Source organism: Passer domesticus, chromosome 4 (genome assembly GCF_036417665.1).
Source record: "Passer domesticus isolate bPasDom1 chromosome 4, bPasDom1.hap1, whole genome shotgun sequence".
NCBI lineage: Eukaryota > Metazoa > Chordata > Aves > Passeriformes > Passeridae > Passer > Passer domesticus.
In genome coordinates, this window is record NC_087477.1 from 37,446,260 (window position 1) to 37,468,407 (window position 22,148).

Sequence of the window (22,148 nt, forward strand, 5' to 3'; positions counted from 1 at the left end):
CTCCTCCTCAGAAAACACGCTACCTGCCATGCCTGACTTTCCTGAGTGTATTTGCAAGGACTGTGCATTAAATAAAACACCTGTGATCTAAATAAAACAATGTAGCCCCTCTAAAATCACCAATGTGTTGCATTCTTTAAGAGTGAATGCATGCACCTGTAAGAGCAGATTTGAGATTGCTAACAAGACCTCCACATTTTCCAGCTGTGACAAAAGACCTTGCAGTGCATAAGGATGAGTCCAAACAAAACTATATAAATATGCAGATAAATGAAAGTTTTTGCTTGTCAGAGATGTCAAGGTCTATGAAATAGGTTTGGACTCTTAAATTAAGACAACAGGTTTCAAATAAAATTAAATGAGGTAACCAAAGACTGAAATCCTAATATAAGAATTAAGAGGAAAGAAAAGTCATAAACAAATTACTGATATATAATTTTAAGGTAAATATGTTAATTTAAAATAAGTTTGCATACCCATTTGAAAGATGTAATTTCAAGAGAGAATAACCGGTTTAAAATTAATATAATTTATTAACAATTAAAAATTATAACACAAGCAGAGCGAGGTTGGAGGTGAAATATTGAGTTTCCTTTGATAGGTAGAGTAATTATGAAGTATGCTTTTGAAGTTCAAGAAGAGAGCCTTAGGACACAACATTTTTTAAAGTAAAAATTGGCTTGCACTCTGTTCAAGTGATTTATTTTGCACTAAGAAATGGGTGTGAGGCATGATGTGATTTAAAATGTCATCCCTTGATGGAACTGCTTGAGGGTGACATAATTTTTTTTTCTTTTTTCTCTCTACTTTTATTTATGTATTTGGCTGCTTTATTTCTGAAGCTTTCTATCTTAGGGAATCTAATGAAATCACGTAGATATTTAAAAGAACCCCAAGCCATCAACACCTTCGCCGTCCCCCAAATAAAGCTTTCCCCTAAAGTTCAGAAAGCTGAGAGCCAAACTCTGGAGGGAGCCACTGGGAAGGAGCGGAGTTTTCAGCTGCTCCTCTGTCATCTGTGTTGTGGCCAGCTTTGAGGAATTCCACTGGCACGTGCCACCAAACACACACATGGAACAAAGGCTGTAGGAGTGCTGCTTGTCTTCAAGACCAGGCTGTCCCACACATCCCTGGACAGGGAGGGCTGCTCCACCTCTGTTCTCTCCCGCTTTTTGTGCAGGGACCTGGATGTTGCACCGCCTCTTACAGGATTTCTTAGAGGTAGCGTGCTCCGCAGTACGTGTGGCAGTCAATGCCATGGCTTTTGGGACATCTTTGCTTCACTGTCAGGGGCAGGCAAGGCTGGCTCTTATGGCAGCAGGCCCAGAGGAGAGTTGTGCTATGGCCAAAAAACACACTTGCTTTGCAGACCTGCCTCCTGAGAAGTTTTTGCTTAATCTCAGTGGTGTTTTCATATGCCTGGTGATTTTTATAGTAAATCTCACAAGTTTTGTTCAAAGTCCTAGCTGTTGGAGGCAGAGGATTTGTGTGAGAATGTCATAAATTTGACTTAAATGTGAGTCCCATGATGTTTTGCCTGCTGGTAGCTGAATAGATCTTGAAGGTCCTGGATGGGACAAGATTCTGGACACAGAGCACAGTTGGGCAGCTGTAGGGCAGATCCACCTGTGCTTCTTATATACAGAAATATATATTAAAAAAAAACAGCACACCAAACAAACAGCAGCACCACCACCACCCCCCCCCAAAAAAAAAAAAACCAACCCAAAATAACTCCCCTAGAACAAAAAACCCAAACCAAACAGCAAACCCTTCAAGATTCATACAGATGTGCTCTGGAAAACCATAAGATATGGATGGTCTCTCTCTGAGCTCTGCAGGCTGAATGACTGAGAACGAGGGGACTGTGTTTTGTCACCAGCATGAAAATGTTATAACCAAACACACACAGGCACAGATCTGCTGAGTAAGAGAAGCCACATTTTTCCTTGCCATTTTTTCAGCTAAAATTGCCACCCAATCTAAAACATGGCAGTCTTGCTGAAAGTCTGTGAATTCTCTTTGTATGGGGAGCTGTAGCAAAGTTCATAGCCAGACTTGTTATAAAAAGACAGAAGTTAAAAATAGCTGTGCAGCCAGGGAGCAGGATCCAGCTCTAAATGGGTGGCCCAGTTTGCTCTCACAGTCAAATATCGTAAACAAAAGTCAACCCTTTTGTTTTTAGGCTGCTGCTGATAGCCTTTTCTTTTCCATGGGGAAATGTTGGTGCTTCCCTATAATTTAACAACTTTCAACTCTTTCTGTGGTCTTTGTGAAAGGTCTGTGCCAACAAAGTGCCAGTGTCCTTTTGACTGCAAGCAGGACTTCCTTGGGAAGGTGTTATTCATGGAGGAAATGGAGTAGCTTTTTTTTTTTTTTAACCTGAAGAATGTTGGAAAGATTTCTGCAGGAACTTTGCAAGGAGATCACAACACTTTTCTTCTGGGCCTGCTGCAGAAGTTGCAGCTGCCCTGGTTAGCAGACAGAATTGCTGCTGCAGTGGGAGATGGATTGGCTCCGTTTCTCTCTGACAGCCATGAGGCTGCATGAATTACACAGCCTGGTGTTCTGGGTGGAGCAGTTCCGGAGGATTCATCCCAGCTGGGTCTCACACCAGGTGGCAAAACAAACTATAAAGGGCTGAGGGGCTGGGGAAGTGGGCTCCCTTCTTTCCTGCTGTGCTGTGGGCAGGGATTGCTGTGGGTGATTGCTGCCCTCCTCGACCCACAATGGAGAAAGCTGAGGCTTTGAAAAAGGAGGAGGGGGTAAGCAATATCCAAACTGATATAAGTCTGTTATAACTGGAAGTTTGGGGAATTTTTAAAAATGCTTGCTTGAAGCCCTCTGCCAGTTCTGTTTTCCTACTTGTGTTGCTCTCCAGCCTGGATAAATGTTGTGCTGTATTGCTTTGCAGGCTATGTATATTAAATATAGCACAGAGAGGTCTCTCTATCCATCTGTGAAATATGAACATAATATTTATTGATCTTACAAGGGTTTTTTCCCTGAGATAATTTTTTCTTTTGTTTTTAACTGTAAAGCTGCTGAGGCTCGGTTCTTGTCTTGTGTGACTGCTTGGTGCCAAGCAGAGGTGGTGTTAGGCAGACTGTAAAAAGTGCCATAAAATCCATGGATGCAAGGGCTAAAGAGTGAAAAGACGTTCCTTTATTTTAGCTACTTAAAATTGTGACAGCCTATGGAAGGCTGTAGGCATGTTCTCCATTACTAACTCATATTTTAATATGTGGTCTTGTGGGAGCAAAAACATCTGCTGTTTTCCTAAAGCTGGTATTCCTAATACTTTATACCTCTGATGCAGTGTGAGGGATAAAGTCAAAATATGTATCTATTGCCCAAGATATATTTAATGATATTGTAGCCTGTGGTGTCCTATTGCTGAATCAGCTCTTGCAAGAGACTTGGAAATCTGTTACAAAGCTGGGAAACACACGGCTAATCCATAAAACCTTAAATATATGTAAAGCAATGTGCAAATGACACCTACTAACTGGAATTTGCTACAGATAAAAGAGATCTGGCAGCTGAATCACAAAAATATTATTCAGAGTAAATACTTACACCAAATTAATAGCCTAGGAACAGTTCCACCACTCAAACAGCCTTCAGAAGTATCAACTGGTTTGAAAGAGTGGGCTGCTGTTAAAATAATAATGAATCCAGCCTTGTCCTTTCTCCTTGGTATCCTCCAGGCTTTACCTAGTGGGGTGTTTTGACTGCTGTGAGGATTTAAAAGAACTTTCTTATCACTGATAAATATCAAAGCTGATGAGATTGCTGTGTGTGGCAGAGGGTTTGCAATATGAGAACGTTAAATACTGATGCTGTAACAATTTCTGCTACTTCAGCAAAAAATATCCAGGGAAGGTCTCTAGTCCTTTCCCAGAGGGGAGTGGGCACATTAAAATGAATAATTAAGAACCTGACATGTTGTTGGCGTAATGCATGTGCATATTTGGCTAATGAAAATCTACTTGCTTAAGTTTTGGTGAGGCTTGTGTTGTCCTGCAAGTGTGGTGTCTTGCTCTGCAGTTCAGGACCTACTGCCCTTGCAGTGTGAGGGAGCTCCTTCCCTCTGGTCAAGCCAAAAGGATGCCCTGGAATTCAGGGTGGTGATCGAGGACATGGCAGCTTCATGTTCACCACTCTGCTCCCTGCCTGTGCAGTGTTAGGCTTTGCTTCCCTGTTGAAAACAGTGAGCATACAGGGGTGGTGTGAGCTTGCTGAAGGTAGTACAGTGTAGTAAAGATTGTTTTTTGATAGTACAGTGGTGTTATGGGTCTAAGACGTGCTTGCAGAGGAATATAATCTACCTTATGTATATTAATATCTAGAAAGATTGGTACTGGGTTGAACAAAATCTTCTCCTACCATTCTGAAGAAAAATTAACAAGAATGTTTTTTTTAGGTTGTTTTGTTTTTAGTTAAGGACTTCTGATGGTGTAATTTCAATAAAATTATCTAAGTTCTGCTTATTTTGGGTCTCTTCCAGTGTAGACAGAGAGGTTGTCTGCTGAGCTTGATGCTGTCTAGTCTGGGCTGCTTCTCTAAGAGGTGATTTGCTGAAGGCTGGGTGCAGGGTGCACTGGGGACATGCCTTCAGTGTGTGATGTCCAAAGCAAATATGGCAGGTATTCCTGGGTGGATGCTATTGCTTCACAGGCTGTGGCTCAGGTTTAGGTATGCAACTTATAGATTGGGCATGAGACATATAAAAGACTATCAGGTAGTGCCTTCTGAATTCCATGGTCATAAACACTGTGAAAGGCTACCAGGGTCTCACAGATTCATAACTTCCATATTCCTCATGCATTTCTTCCATTACATGGATCCGGGGCTCAGAATCTCTAAGGACCAGGTTAAGAGTTAAAACTCCAAATTTCTTAGGCTGAAAACCTCATTATAACTATTTGACCTCATTATTTATTGAAGAACACTGTCAAACCTTAAAAATAATAAAATAACCTGTATTATGCCTGTCAGAAGTAGGAGGGATACATCCTGGCACATCCATGGGTATGTGTAGCCCAGCTGCTGAGCTGTTGGCTCAGCCTCTCTCAAGGAGAGCTGAAGACCCCCATGGTGTGTCTGGGTGCTGGATTTTGTACTTGGACCTGTGCATTAGCACTCACCCAGAGTGGCAGCTCGCTGCTGGATGCACATCTGAAGCACCACAAGAGTGCAAGTCATTCCAGCGAGGGTCTGCTGTAAATTACACGTGGTAAATTGCCTCCAGATAAATCTGGCTTGGGCTCTGGAACATGAAGAGCTCATGTGGTGTGCTGAAGTCTCCTATTTCTTGCTCAGATCCTGCCTTTTTGCAAGGAGCTGCCATGGCAGTCCCAGAAATACAGATCTTGAGTCTGGCAGGTTTGGGATGGCAAAATCCTACTGGATCACCTTTTGCACAAAGGCTGCTATCAGCCTCCTGGGCTTATTGCTTAACTGGGATACAGGCAGTGGGATCTGAGACCTGTATCTGATACTTCATTTAGCTGTAGCAAGTTGTCTTTAAATGGCAGATTGATCTTGGTTTTAATACATGCAGGCTGAGATTATGGATGAAGTAGACATGGTATAGTTGTTTAAACCTCAAAATATGTTTTAAATAATTGATTTCCATGCATCTAAAGTAAAGATCAGTTATTCAAAACACATTTATATTTGAAAAAAAAAAAAACAAACAATATGACAAAACAAATACTTATAAATAATTTAAAACATATTTTGAGGCTTTTAATGTTGCAAAATATGTGTCTCAAACAGTGGTAAAACCTCAATAAATATGATTTAACAATTCTTTGTATTACATAATTTTTCTACTGAGTAGAAAAAAAAAATTAGGTTTAATAAAAAGTTTCACAAGTGGTGGATGAGTAGAAAAGCCAGCATTTAAATTGACACCTGTTTAGGCATGCACAAAAATTAAAAGTAAACAGGAAGAAACTGGTATTTATTAAGAATTCCTAATTATTGATCCAGTGCTGGGTGCAAACAGAGCTTTGTAATCTGATAAAGCTGTGTTGAGAAGCTTCAGGCTTAACATTAGGGAGCTGAGAGGGTGGCCAGACACTATAATCAGCTTTCTAGAGAGGTGATTTGTGTCCCAAGCCTGTCAATGATAAGGGGTATTTGCACAATGCTCTTAATGTGTGTTAACTTTTGGTCAGGCAGTTGGGCTGGAGGATTGTGGTATGTCCATTCCAACTGAGTTTTTTGTTTCAAAGGATAAATGTTCAATGAAGTTCTGCAGGCTGTTGAGATCCAGAAGTGCAAAGTGAAATTTAAAATGGCTGGTGGTATCCAGAAGAGACTTTATCTCAACTGCTGAGGTTTTGACTGGTTGCATCCCTTTGTCCCTTTGCCCCAGGGAATTTCAGTTCTATGCCTGAATCTTCCTTACTGATGCAAACAAATGGTGAGGTATAGATCTGGTTTTATGATACCAGAGACAGGCTGGCTGCACTTCCTTGGGCAGAGCTTCTACTGGTTTTACTGGCTTGGAATAAAGACAGCTGAGCATGCACCAAAACAACATTTAGGTACTGAGCAGTGGGCTTCAGTCTCACTTGTAACGTAACCAAGTTACTGCCTATAATTTCCCTTCCTTTTGTAAAATAGCTGTTGTTTGAAATCCATTTCAGTTACTGACATTCCCTTACTATAGTGAAATCAGTTCTGGCAAAAGTGAAGGCAGACACAGGAGTTCTGCAGTCTGTAGATTTTGAGCTGGCTTTGACTGTGTGCCCATCATATGTTGTCAAAATGCAGCTGGCCTCTTTGTGAAGAGTTGCTGGTCTCAGTAAGTTGTAGGCTTGTCTACATGAAGTGTGTTTAATAACTGAGTTAGAGCATCAATGAAACTGCATTAGTTTTTCTCCATGTCTCTATGTGGATACTCTTTATCAGGCCACCTTAATAAAGGTTGGGCTAATTCACATCCAGAGTTGTTTAGCACATTAATCTGTTCTGTGCTAACTTTTCCAGTGCTTGGCAGGCTCATAAATCACCTGTCTCAGTCCTTTCTTTCGTTCACCCCCCTTATATAGCAGTGTGGTTATACACTCAGTGTTTCTGAAGTGTTCCCAGCCTGGTGTTCCCCAGGTAGAAGTTAAAGGTTTCATGTAGTGCTCTCTGTGAGATGATGGGGGTACCTATTAACACGTGAAACTCCTGGGTCTCTGCAGGGAGGAAGTTTAGGTGAGCCTCCATCTCCCATTCTACGGAACGCTGTTTCCCGTGCCTTTATGGAGAGGGTAATGCAACACAGAGTGCTGTACATGGGTTCTTCCAGCTCTGAATTAGTCTCTTTTATCTGTCTCTGACCACAACAGATGTTGGCAGCCTTTCTATTCCATATCCTTAAGTCAGACTAAGAATATAAGTTCCGCTTAGAGAAGCTGTTAGGGAAAAAAATTAACCCTTTCAGGAGGATTTGTACTGTGTTTTTTCTTGAATGCTCTTGACTTAATTTGAAAGGGAAAAAAAGGTCAGCAAATGATTGACATAGTCTTTGGGGCCTCCTCAGATTATATTCCATAGAAGTGCTCATTGGTTTCTGTATTTTCAATCAACTTCCCTCTTACTGGGGACACGGGGACAGAGGGTAAAAAGATCACAGTAAATATTTCTAACACAGTTTGCATAAGAATTTGAAAAAGAATGGTGGCAGTTCTGTGAAAGGCTTGTGAATATAACCTTCAGCACAGACACCAGAGACAGTACTGGCCATATCTGTGGAAAACTAGCCCATCTGACCCTTCTCTAGCAATTAATCAGTTGACTCTACTGCATTTATTATGGTATGAAACATCCTTTAGATTTGAAGTTTGAAGTTTACCTTTTCCCTGTAGGTGGAATTAACAAAAACTTCACATGCCTAGATCCTCTTCAGGATAACCTTGGGCTCTTTGCTTTCATCTTAAAACAAATAAAAGCAAACAAAAATAAATCTATAATTTATAACAATCACAAATGTGCAGGTATTTTATTCCTGTGATTTACTGGAAAAAAAAGCTCATTAGAGTCATAATTCTAAGAAAGCACTCTGTCTATATATATATGTGTGTATTTATACCATAATAATTTGAGAAGTGCCCATTATATCTCCAAACAGCCCTTACAGACTGTTCACTGCTGCTCTCCAAGATGACCAGCTGTCGGAAAGACCTTGGCAATGGCAGAACCAAGCCAGCATTCTTCTTCCCTGCCTCACTCGTGCCTCTCACAGAGACCTGCACAGCCTGATGTGTAGCTAGTTACTTGTCTTTGAGGGAGAGGGATGTAAGGATCTAATTTTCCTGACTGACATGGGCTGCAGAAGCATACACAGCTTGCTCATATCCTTTGTGGAGTGGGAAGTGGAGTCACCTTTTTTCTTTTTTCCTTTATTTTTTTTTCCACCACACAGAGACGCCATCACATATGTTCAGAGGCTGATGAGCTGCAAAGATCTGGGAGCCACATGTGACCAACAGAACGAGCATCAGCCCAGAGCAGAGTTTCAGTGGGAGATGACTTTTGGGAAAGTTCCCACAGAAATACCATGGTAGCATTTCTGTCCTTGCTCAGCCTGATTTCATTTATTCTGAGGCTACTTTACATGTGCCTGGCACCACAAAAATACCATTAATCAGGCATAAGGAGCACTTGAGATCCCATCAGTGCTCTCTGGCATCACCAGAAGGGTGCCAAAGGGTTGTCTGTGTCAAGGTGGACCTGGTCCACAGTAGCTTGTGCTGAGTCGCAGTACCTGCTAAAGGAAGGGCTTGTTTTCATTAGGGGACATTAATGCTGTCTGGGGTGCAGAACGTGCTGAGGGAGGGTCACAGAAGCCTTTTGGGAATGTCAAAGAGGAATGAGTTGTCAGTGGTACAGTTGGAAAGCTGATATTTTCAAGAACACAATAATTGTTATTGTTAACACAATAACAATTCAAGGACAACAGTCTGTCCTTAAGGTTTGATCTCCTGAGTATAGAAAGGGGAGTCTGATCCCTCTCTTCTCCCATGAGAATAGAAGCAGAAGGGCTTGGGAGGCTGGCATGACTACACAAGCAGGTGAGTCCCCAGCCTGCCAACTTGTTAAAGCGTGGGCATCTTCAGGGGAGGCCTGCAGGCCCCCTGCCCTCAGTTTGCCTCCAAATTAGCTGTCCCTTCAGAGGAGGGAGCAACAAAAGCAGACTGGAGGAAAGGTTCTATTTCCCCCAGGTTAGAAGTTTTTGATATCCTAGGTGAAGTTTGTTATCCAGCTCATAATGGACGTTTTGGGTAGACAGTTTGTATGGCAGGAGGAAGCGTGGCAGTGGGGGTAAGTGCTAAGGGGAAGGCTGCTCTCAAAGAGTTGGTTTTGTCCATCTTGTTTGGTGTAGGAGATGGTGCTGTGGAAGTGCCAACCTACAGCTGCTGCCTTCCAGCACCCTGCGAGATGTGGGCAGGAGGAGGCAAGAAGATAAGCAAGGGCACCCCTCAGTCCTCCTTCCTGATGCTGAGAGGATGTAATGACATCTAGAATTGAGAGTTTCTGTCACTGGGGAAGCTGTCCTGACTGAGGGAAAATATGAGATTCCACTGATTACTTCTGCTATCTAAGTATTTTATGTGTGAAACTTGCACTTTGGGGAAAGCCGCAAGCTAAGAATTTCAGAGGCAGCCACCCCCACCACCGTGAGACTGCAAAGGCAGAGCTGGTCTCTGCCTCTATGAACTTGTTCCCTGTATTGGAGTGTGAGCAACCTCCAGCACCACCTTCCTGGATGTCCTTCTCCTGTAGTACCAGGGTAGCTCTAAGGGCTTCTAAGCCCTCCTAGTGCCGTGTACATGATGAGTATTCATCCATCCATTCATTCATCCATTCATTCTCAGGCAGGGAAGGGTCTGGGAAGGGTCTGGGACAGGCTGAGTGCTCCATCCACTTCTAAGTAAGTGGGACATACAGTAGTCTTGTGCAGTTCTGTACATCTGGCCCTTTTCTTCTCTTGATTCTCCTCCAAGCACCTGCAAATGAAACTGAGAACACTTTGTGCCCAATGGCTTGCTTTCACTGTGGCAAGAAAAATAAAAGTTTCAGAGGGGTTGCAGTCAAGACCCTTCCCATCCCCCCTGTTTTGTTGCCAACCCAAAAAATCAGCTATTCCTGTAACCTGGGTGCCAGGATAATGTCAAGTGTAAGGGACGTATTCTGAAATGTCTTATTGTGGTGAGGGCTTTGGAGCTTCTCTCAGGAGACTTTTCTTTCTGGGAGCTGTTCTTTCATGCTTAGTTTGTGATTTAAACAGCAACATATCCTGCAACTACTATAAAATAATGTTAAATGATTTTAGATCATGCCAGGCCTGTTGGTAAATGTTTTCTATTAATTGATTGTTGGAGTGTTTCTTAGTTGCTTGTGGCAATGTGGTCTTCCTCTTTGCAGAATTATTGGTCTTTTAAGTGGGACTCAACCACTTTCCTCTAAAGAGTGGAATTCTAGATTCAGCTAGGAAACACTTTGAAATTATATTTAACCTAAGGCTGCCAGTGTTACAGAACATGAAGAGATAATATTCTTTCTCTCTTCTGCAAATTCACATGCACATGATTAATTGCATTATTTATCCATGACTAAATACTGTATAGAGCTCTATCTTTATCAATCTTAAATGCAATTCAGAAGTGATACATTTTTAGGTGCTATGTACAATCTCTGCTGTGTTGATTTTTCTGTTTCATTAATATGTCCTTTTGCATATACATGGAATTCTAATATACTGGCAGTCTAATAACTATTCCTTTAATGCTTGATAAACCTGTAATATCAATTGAAGGATATGGGCAAAAAATGGGATATGAGCCAAATGGCACAACTGAGAGCACTACATTGACTTCCTGAGCTCTTGCTCTGTGTTTGTGGCATGACTTTCATAAAAGGATTCCTAAAAGCATCCAAAGTTGGTTCTACCTGCCCAAGAACATGGAGAAGTCCCACTGACTCCAGGTTTGCTCACACTGCTGTGTGGGACACTCATGCTAGAGGTTAGGTCCAAATAAGATGAATTAAATTCCAGAAGTGCAGGAGACAGTCTGGGTGACCTAAAATTGGCTAAGAGTAACACTTTGAGATAGGAAAGGTGTAAAATAATCAATCAGGTACTGAAAATTCTCTTTTCTCTTAGTGCACTCCCCTCTGTGGCCCAGTCCAGTGTAAACCTGGAGATGACATAATTCTTCCAAATTTTTTTTTATTATCTTTTATAATTAGGGCCAGTCCATTTCTGTGAAGTAGGTTATGGTGTCAGATAAACAGGCCATCAAGGCTGCTCTCCTCCTGAGGTCTGTGAACCTGGAAAAAAGGTTGATCTATCATCCAACAGATACAGATCACACAAATGATGCAAAATTCCTTGAGCACTTGTGTATTGTTGGAAGAACTTGGGGCTAAAGCTGCTGAATATCTTGGTTATCTGCTTCATTATCTGCCTGCAGGCTAATTTTGGGACTGAAGAATTCTCTTAATATTGGTGCATGTTCACATGAGATTGAGTCATATTGCAATCATGCATCATATTACATCCTCAAAAAAGGCTGTGAGTGACATATACAGAATCAGATTTTCTGTTCTCTAGGCTCTTCTGTCTTGGTCTTTTGAACCAAGTTTTCTTGTAAAACAGTCCCTAAGTTAAAATCTTACTAACTCCCTGTGGCAGTTTCATGAACTGGCTACTGAGATCCTTATTGAAAAAATCTGCACTAGTTGACTCAGATCAGGCTTATTGTTTTAAAATCATGATCCTCAGTGATATGGGACTTTGAAACAGTTGCAGTTTAGTGGGCTATTTCTCTCTGCATAATATGCCTTTCTTATCTGCATATTTTTATTCTGGGATGTGTCTTATATTACAATATATTTTGCCTCAAACAGTGACCTCTGTTGCCGTCAAATGTAGCTTTTCTGATATTTGACTTTCAAGGAGTGTTCAAGAATAGGATGTAGAGAATCCCCGAGTCTGTCCATCTAAGAGCTTCAGCAACATTTGGCCACCTGAATCTGTAGATGGGACTTTCAACCTGTTGTGGTCTTCTTTCATCTCATGCCTTGAACATTGCCTCCATCTTGCTGAAAAAATAGGGGTGGAAGAGAAGATCCTTTTTCGTTGCCATCTGATGTTTTGGCTACAGATGGTGGCTGAGTAATGATGAACATCCTGTTCCCTTATGCTGCAGGAAGTCCACGCAGGAGAGGTAAGAGCACAGATGCGAGGGCAGCCTGCTGGGCTCCCCACTCTTCAGAATCTGCAAGTGGTGTCACTGCACTGAGCTTCCAGAAAGTGGGAATGGCACAAGAGATTGCCACGTAGCTCCTGATGCTTTGTAGGTAATTGGAATGGTGATGCACCTGACTGACTGGTTTTTAACTAATTGCTGCAGTTTTCTGAGGTTGGCCATTTTAACCCACAGTCTGAAAATTTTATGGGTTTTTGGAGAAAAATAGGTCCCTTGTGACTATATCTTTGCTCAGATGTGATTGTTTTACTGAAAAAATGTGAGTAAAAATACAGTGGATATTCAAAGCAATGCAATTCTTCAACCTGGAGAAGAAATCCCCACAGATTTCAACTCCAAGTACTACTGTGCCTTGTCTGGGTGGCTGGAATAAAGAAATAAGGAGGCTCTGAAATGCTAAGCTCAGCTGCAGCAAACTCACCAGCTTTTGCCTAAGATACTGCTTCTTGAGTTATACAGTGAGCATGAGCTATTTAGTCTCCCTTGAGACAGGAAAGCTCTGAACTTTCCAGATAAATCCATAGTTTAATCCAGTTCTGGAGTAATTGCAAGGGCCTTGAGCAGAACTTGAAGCTGTCTGGGCTGGATATGCTGAGCTACTCTTCAGTCTTTGACTGGGCACCTTGGAAATACTGTGTCCAGTTTCAGGAATACTGATCCTCAGAAGTGATAGAGCCTTAATGCTTAGGTAATGTCAGAAAAGGTGTACCATGATTATGTTCATTCTAGCACAAGGATTGCTTGTTAACTAGTTGCCATCTTTTCCTATACATTAATTATTTAATGTATAGGACAAGATAGTAATTTGCAGGCTAGAAGATACTAAATTTGCTCTTAGTGCTCCACGGATTCCAGTGTTTGGCATAATAAACTTCATGTGGTAAATTACACTTAGGTTTCTTTTCACCCATTTTGCTTTTGCAATTGCATTAATGAAGTCTCCAAAACTTACTTGTAAATCTTAAGAAAAAGAACCTAAGTATCTAGCTGAGAAATTGTAGCCTGAGTGGTTTCTGCTTTCTCCTACCTGCCCCTCTACTACAAATGCCTGATATTGAAAAAGAAAAAAAAATTAAGGATAAACTGAAACTAGTTTTAGGAAGCTATATGTCACAAGCAGGTAGATCTAAAAATAGGGTATATCTGCTATTAATGATAGCTGTTCTAAGCCTCCCAAAGCAGGCTAAGAACTCCTTAGGGCTTCAAGGAGCAAGATGATGGATGTTAAAGTACCATCATTTTTAGGCATTTTTCAAAATAAGTGGCTATTTTTCTTGCCATTTGGTGCTACAGAGCAGTATTAATGGTAACTAATGCAGCGCAGGTTTAGACAAAAAGTAGTCACAGAAAAGCAATTTTAACAGTCTCTCCAACATTATCCGATACTGTAAATAAATAGGAACACACGATCACGTGACCTGATTCATTGGCATGACTGTGGGATACTCATGTCGCCTTCAAGGAGCATATAATTTAAAATAATTTAAAGAAAAAGGTTTTCCAGTGTCCATTCTCATGTATTCTGTATGCACTGCCTTTCAGTGTTTTGCTAGATCTTGTGCAGTTTTACAAGTCCAGTCTTTCTGGCAAAGCCCATCAAGAGTTAGACATTTTACAAGTATCCGATACATTAATTTTACTCAAGGTCACAGGGGAAGCATTGTTTCTATGCCTTGGGAAAAAGCTGTAAACCTTATAATAGGATTGCTTTATAAAGTATTTGCAGCTGTTGAGTTTTATCCAACCCCTTTTTCTCCTGTTTTTTGACACTTTCTTCAAAAGGTTAGTAATTTTCAAGAAATGTCATAATTCTACAATATATTTAGCTTGTGAGGTTAAATTTGGTCATCTTAACTTCAAGTAACTCCTTTCCCTACAAAGAGGGAAAATAGAAGATTGATTGAAAGAAATGTGCTAGGCAAAAATTTGCAAATAAGATTGTTGAGAAATAGTGCCATTATTGATTTAGAAAATACAGCTATTAAACAGTGAAATAATTATCATTGTGGGGCAGCTATTCTGTGAGAGTTGCAAAAATGAGGATAAGGGTCCACACTCAGGGGAGGGAAGGGTAAGACAGAGGATGTTCAGCTGAGAGTCAGGAGAATAATGACACTTCAGCATGTCTAATTGTCTAATGCTGCAGTATGTCTAAACTAGGGCAAGCTGTATGTTATAAAAATTAAAAGCAAGCCAAGGCTGACAACTTTTTCTCTGAGTTCTGCTCTGCTGCAGAGGAGGTGGCTTTGATGGGAGCTGTGTTTTCTGCCTTGCTTGCTGCTTGGCTCTCTCCGTATGGAAGTGGGGATGTCATTCAGCCAGTTTTGAAAGATGCAGTTGCAGCAGCAAGGTATGGCTGTTAAAATTATGTCTTTGAATTATCTCCAACAATCCCTCTGCCTTGCCCTCAGAGATTTAAGCTGGCAAGTGCTCAGCATTGCTCTAAGTCATGTCTTTGGATGTGAACTGAGAGTCTTCCTTGTGACCTTCCAAGTTGGCTTGTGGAGTGCCGCGCACAGGATGCACTGAAGAGAGCAGGAGTTGTGCTGGAGCAGGGAGGCTTTGCATCATCTGGCTGCAGGCTCTGGAATTGTGTTGACTAGAAGCTTAATCTCCCTTGTAGTGAATGCTGGGACAGACTGAGTCTACAGTAGAGGCCTATCTCTCACAAATTTTTTTGAGTTTTGGAATTACAGCATCTGGAACAACCCTCCTAAATATATTCAGACCTGAAAAACTCATGTTTGAGAAACTACTGGAAGAGACGGGAGCTGGCACTGAGGAGAGAAATAATGGAAGCTAGTAAAGTGTAAAATATTGCAAATTGCAAAGAATAGTTAGCTTGGGAACTTCTGTTTTCCCCGTGTCACAACATTCTGCCTTCCAAACTCATCATGCTATATCACAAAAACTGTTCCTCTGTTGCCTCCATGGGTATTTATTTCTATTAATCATCACTCTCTGCTTTTTCCGTTGAATCCATCTTTTAATAATCTTGTTAAAGATCTTAATTTAATCTGTATATTGCATTTGGTAGTAAAAGCTGGCTAATGAAGAAGTTAAACTGAACTGGTTTTTCTGCAGTGGGAAGGGCTTGATGTTTGTGTCTTATGTTTTCTTGGACTGGGTCATTCAGAGTCTAGCTCTGTTCCAAGCCTTTCCTAGATTAGGGTGCTGTCAGCTGCTCTTGTGGTATGCTAGTGAACCTCATGCAACTCAAGGACTGAAACTATTTTGGCTTCAGTCTTAGCAAATATTATTTAATTTTTTTTCCATTGTAGTTTAAACCTGTGTAAAAATTAATGTAAATTAACAGGTTACTTAATGTGAAAGGAAATTATTTAGTATGGCATCTAGTCATGGAACAGAAAAAATAAACAATTTGGCAGCATAACTTTAACTGGTGCTGAAACGTGGCAGCCATATAGGCAGCCATCCTCACACAGGATGTTAAAATATCAGGTAAAGAATTTAATCTCTCAAAACCCAAAGTCAAGTCAGATTTTGAGTACCCTGCTGAAAACTACATGGTTGCTGCCCGTGCAGTACTGTAAAAACCAATACCTTGGAGAGAGAGGAACATGGACACTATAGAGGGATTTGCAAGATCCTTATGCTTGAACAAGGATTAAAGCACTGCCTCTGTTCCCAGCTGCAACAGAACTGAGTTTATCTGTGTTTCTAATCTTTATATTGTCAGGCTCTTTTCAGTTCTGTTTGGGACTGGATGGGTGAATGGGAAAATTATGAAACCTATGAGAAGGGGTTGCCTGGTTCAGGCTGAAGGCTCACTAGACAGAGCTAATTAAACCATTGAGTTGGGGTGTATTTATAAGAAGCAAGCAGACTTCTGAACTGCTGGAAGTTGTTCTGTGAGGAGTTGAAGCTCACTGGTCAGATCCTTCATCAGCTTTCCCTGCAACAAGCTTTCAAAGGTGAGAGCCAGCACTTCGCACACTGCCAACATAAACATCTTCTTTCATATGATGCTGGCAGGTGTCTGTGTGTGCAGATGTATGCCTATGTCTCCAATTGCTAAAAAACCTTCCAGGGTCAGAGTAAAAAGAGTAAAAAGAAAGCCACAAATTCATATTTTTAAATGCCTTGGTATAAACCCATGGATCTCAGCACACATGAATTTCAGAAAGTTGAAAACCTTATACAGATTTGAATTTTTTCTATAACACATCTCTAGTCAAGTTCAGTGTGCTCATGCCTTTTAGTAGTTATGCAAGAAAATACCCAGAGACAGATTTCTGTAATTAAAATCCTGATTACTGAGTAGATCAGCATGTGATGAGGCAAGAAATGGTGGCTAATATCTGATGCTATCTTGCAAAAAAGAGAGCCCTAAGCTTGAATTTGTTTAATGCTCATTTGGTTTCCCATATACAAAGATAATGATCATCTTTTGACAAGAACAGCTGTGATAATGGGTGAGTGCAGTAGCACTGCTTGCTTTGGTTTGTGTTGCCGAGCATGACATTTAAAAGCAGGGAAAGGCATTTGTTTTAAGCCTTTCAAGGAGCATTTTCAGAGTCAAGCTTTACCTTCTCACTTCTGTGGCACTAGGTGCTTACAGAGCTGAGCAAGTGTGACCCAGCATCACCACCTGGCTGCAGGCACCTCCTCTGTTGCTGCTGAAGGACACCTCTGTAGCTGGCACTGGTTTCAGTACATATCTGTGAAAAATGTTGAACTATTTGTTTGACTTCTGGAGCAAGGGACTGGATTTAATGATCTAAAAAACCATCTGAGAACAAGATACACTTGTATATAGTCAGCGTTTCTCATGAATTGGAAGCTCGGCAAAGACGACAACCAAAATGACTTTATTCCCTCTGAAATTTCAGTGCTGCTGAAAATCACATCCACAGAGAGCTGTAGTTAGACACTGACAAAGAATCCTTGCCTTTAATTAAATTGTAAGTATTTCTGGGTAGTGATTACAGTTATTTTAATTATTTCCTCTAAGTATAATACTACTGGCTCACACTGGGGTTTTTCAAAACACATCTCTCTACCTAGAAGGACAAATAATATGCTCTGATTGGTGAACTCATGTGATTTGGAGATGCTGTAGTTAACAGGGATTAGTGTTTCTATGATTTTAAAGATTTAGCTGTCATCTTCCATTTACTTTTAAATCTCACTTTTCTTCTTTTTATCCTGAGGGTATTACAGAAGGAGTTTCTTGCTAAATTGATCTTGGAGTTATGAAACTGAGAAAAGGAAATTAAAGAGGACTCATAGCTCCCACAAAAGGTATAGAGATTATCCAAGCTTTATTGGGAGGGGGAAAAAAAAAAGGCAAGACAAGAATGAAGCAGATAATTCTGCCATGTAGATTAAGAAGGCATCCCATCATAGAGAATATTGTGTGTAGTGGAAAATCCATGCCTCGTGCATCCTGGTGGGGTGTTGGGTATGACTTGCTGGAGCTCCCTGTTGAACATTGCTCTGGTCATGCTTACCTATTCCCTGTTGCCCCAACTCTAGAACTGTGCAAATCCCTTTGTGTCACAAGATCACGGGGATCTGCTCTTGCTCTTTGAACAGGATGACAGGAGGGCTCAAATGAGGAGCACGTGTGGTGCCATATAATGGAACAAGTTCTTCTGTGATAGGTTGCCTGATATGAATTGCCTGACAGCCCTTACAGTCTCTGCTTAGGGAATGATTGAGGTGGGACTCAGGGAATATCTCTAATTGTGTAGTACCTCTGGTCACATCATAAGGGATGTGTCCTGCTGTAGACCCCACAAATATGATGGCCAGTGTGTATCAACAAATGATCCACTTTGGACATAGCTTTGCCATTAAATTCAGTATTTATGCTAATGCTGAATTAATGGAGAGAAAAATTGCAGTGTAAATTTACAAGTGCAAAATAAAAATCATTGCAAGAAACAAACCCCTGTGGGATGCCACTAGTCACTGCTCTCCACTTGGACCTTGAGCCATTGACCACAACAGCCAATTTCTTTATCCATTGGGTGGTCCATCTGTTAAACCTATGTGTCTTCAGTTTACTAACAAGGATGTCATATGGGCCAGTGACAAAATTTTAACATCTATTTAACACCTGAGGTAGTAATTCCCTAACATGAGGAACTGGAAATTCCTAGAGCAAGTTACAGGTAATGGAAATATCACAAAGCACCATGAAACCTAGTAGACGGAGCAAATTTTCCCAGAGAGAGAAGGAAGGGGTTTCTTCTTCAAAGAAAAGACTTGTGGAAGGGTCCTATTTCAGTTTGTATTAGCTCCTCTAATGTCCTATGAAGTACTGATTCAGTGAGCATGGTGTTGTCTGAGGATTGGTCACCAGTACTAAATCCTGTCATTTTTTTTCAGTGTCTGAAATTAAAGTAATTGTTAAGTGCTCCGCTGGGTGACAACTCCTATAATCACTTGTTCTTGTATGTTTCAAAATTAGTGTATCTGTGTTTTCTTCCTGATATTTTCATACTTCTCAAGGGGTCTTTTAAAGTGCTTCTCAGAGCTTGTCTAATTGTCTCAGTGTCATAATCCCCCAAACCATTTATTTATGAAAAGAAATGTCATCCTAGCTTTTAACACTTCCATATGTAGCCTTGCCTGTAAAATAACTGAACAGAAATCAAATACTACTTTCTACTTATGCAAAGTTTGTTTCTCATTAGAGCATTTCAAAAAGACATCTATTATGGTAATAATTTTAGCTATTCATATCAACTTACTCTCAAAATTTGTGCTTCACCTCTTTCAAAGACTTGCTGAAACCTTTCTTCTAACCCTCCTCCAACTTTCATCTTTACTCCTTTTGATTTCTTTATAGTTTGGAGTTTTTTTACCTTGCAAACCTTAACTGGTTCTGCCTTCTTATTTAGTTTCTTCCTCCTCCTCTATTTCCAATACAGATTATTCTTTGTCCTTGGAGCTTTGAGTGGTCCCATGTGAACACTCATCTGTTGTTACTGCTGCTTTGCTGACAAGAGTGTTGCAGTGTGCAAAACAGGAGAGTCAGCAATGCTTGGACCTTGATTATGAGAAGACCCTCCCCCTGCTACTCAAAACCTCCCTTGCAAACACTGGAGGGGTGGGGAAACACATGGTGGAGCTGATATATTAATACACATACAATAACACCAATTGCCTGCAGGAGTAAAAAACCCTGAACACCTAACTTGAGAACAAAATTAATTTTAAAATGTAGGTCATATGCTAATACAGCTCCCAGTGTAACCTGTGTAGCACCACCAAGCATAACACAGGAATTGATTGTGCCTTGCTTCTCTTTCTTGTTCTTTTTGCCACTTTCTGCATGTTTACAACTAAATTAGCTGTCAGACTCAATGGCCACATTAAAGAGAGGATTTTTTTCATCTAATGATCAATAACAAAATGTTTTGCATAAATCTTATGGGTGGGTTGAGAATATTCCTCCTTCATTAATGATGAGTGAAGAGAGACAAGTAGGGATTTCTCCCATGATCACAGTGATCCTGGTGTGCAGGCTGTGTTATGCTGCTGTTCCACTTGCCTTTTGCTTCTGCAGCAGCTGTGCCCAGATGTTCCGGCCAGAGGGACTGATGAGCTCTGACCAACAGCCAGAAGTTGGCTGTGCTTTCTGTGTGGTGTGAGCAGACTTGGAGCCTGTGCAGGGTATGACTCGATTTACATGCGTAGAGTAGACCCAGTGAAGCTGGACATCCCCTTTCCTGCCTGCCCCTCACAGTTTGTCTCTGACTGTTGGCTGGCTATTCAGCCCCAACAAGATGGATTTTCTGCTGCTGTTGAGGTCCTGTCTTTATCACATGGTTCAGACCTTTGCAAAGTTCAGGACATTTCAGCAAAGGCAGTCACAGATTTAGAGCTGCACAATAAAAAACTTATGAATGCCATATGCTGACCTGGGTTATTGGGCTGTTTACTGCATAATGATATTGTTTTATTAAATACAGAGGGGTGGAGAGAAATAGGTGACAGAAAAAGATGTATTAAGGGGCAATGCCAAAAGAAGAAAGAGGCAGAGCTCCTCAAGAACAAGCAAGCAAATGCAAGAATGGAATTTAAGAAAAAAAGCCCAGCATCTCTCAGAGGGATGGCTGGCTCTTTGAACCCCATGAGCACCTGTCAGGAAAAAGACTGAATATCAGTGTCTGAGCAAACTGAGCTTGCCTATGTTAGTGTCTGCAGGAAAAGAGCATGTAGGCAGATAGTGAACAAATCGGCTCTGCAGGGCTGGGTGTGCTTCACAGTGTGCATTAAAATGGGTATTCAGTGATGGCAATTAATATTCTAAGAGTTTATTTTTTTCCTGTTTGGCTGTTTAAAAAATATTTGTAAAAGAATGTTTTCTTCTAAGACCATTTTAAAACATTGCCATTTTGTATCAAAAGGCTTAAGAAAATGTAAGTCAAGCAAGACATTGTTTCAGGCAAGTAAATTTATTTTTCCTTGCCTTTGCTTTTCACTGCAGTAATAAAAAGGAGGGGATTTATGCAGAGCAAGGCCTCTTGGATCTTCTAGCAAACAATCAGTTTGTACAGCTGTTAATAGCCGGTTTAGTATTTTAGGAGCTGCCTTCTCAAAAAACTACCACAGATTTTGTTTTAAAAAGACTGTCAGACTGATCACTGTCTAGGTGTGGTCTGACTTTGATGGAAGAGCTGGGATCTGGACCTGGTAAATGAGAGCAGAGGCTTTAATGGGTGCGTTCAGCCAGTACAGCAAGTGTGCCAGAATATGCCGAATAAGCCTGTTCCCCTCGCTGCCAGCACTGGGCTGCAAGCTGCTTGGCTACCTGATATCCCAGAAGCTGTGGCCCCTGCTGTGCACATAAAAGTTGGATTTCTTGGCAGACCTGTAGCAGCCCACCTTGATCTCCCCGTGTTTGGATCTGGAGTAGTTTGGTATTGCTGCTAGCGTGTCACAGCTGGCACAGCTGTGCTGGTGCAGGCACTGCTGAAAGCAGCAGAATTGAGAAATATTGCCCTGAACAGATATAAACAAGACCTCTGGAAAAAGAGCAGAGAAGAGGGTGGCCTGACGTCACGTAGCCACAACATAAGTCTCAGTTAGAGGAAGGACTCCTTAAAATTTGTGATTCAAGGACCAATAGCCATTTTGCTGTGCTGTTCCTAGTAAAGGTGAGCATGTGGCTCCTGGGATGGAGCATGTGAGCAGAGCGTGAGGGTTCTAGTATTTCATTTTTGCTACTACAAAAAGCGGTGGTTGCTCTTAATTTGTGAAAGTGGCTGGGTAAGGGGGTTTTGAGAAATGGCTTAGTTGTTGTGCACCCAAATGTCCATCCTTCTGAATGAGCTACTGCCCATTTAAATGTCTGCTCAATTATGGTGGCGCCAGCTTGTCCCGTGTTCGTAACAATGTGCCAGCATTTTTACAATAAACCTTCATTATCTGAATTTTATATTTGTCCATAAAATCTTGCTCTAGGCAGGTATGTGATGTGTAAGATAGGAGGAAGGAAAAAATGCAAATACCCATTACAAGTTATAAGTGGGCATCATGATTTTCAAGAAAATATTGTGGCTTGGCCTTACGTAGTGGACTGGAAATAAATGTATGCCTGCTGTTGAGAAGAGCTGGAACCTTTGTTCTCCTGACTTCTTCCTGACACTCTTCCTGAGTGGGAAGCTGAGGGTCTTCCACCTTGCTGGTGGCTGGGGTGGTGTGATGCTCACGTTGGTGTCCTGGACAGAAGGGCAGCTGGCAGCAGTACCCTGCATACTTTGGTGTGTTAGCCCTCAGCTGAGCTGTGCTTGCCACATCTGCTGTGATACAGCCCTCTGACCAAGTCATTTCATGTCTCCACTGTGTTGCCATACCCTCATACCCTGAGATGACATGGCACATTTTCCATCC

General features: G+C 41.3%; 1 long non-coding RNA gene across 4 annotated transcripts in view; it reads left to right on the forward strand.

Moving 5' to 3' along the window:
* LOC135298960 (uncharacterized) overlaps positions 1-22,148 on the forward strand; it is a 167,866-nt gene that overhangs the window by 17,871 nt on the left and 127,847 nt on the right. The gene's annotated exons all lie outside the window — the stretch shown is intronic.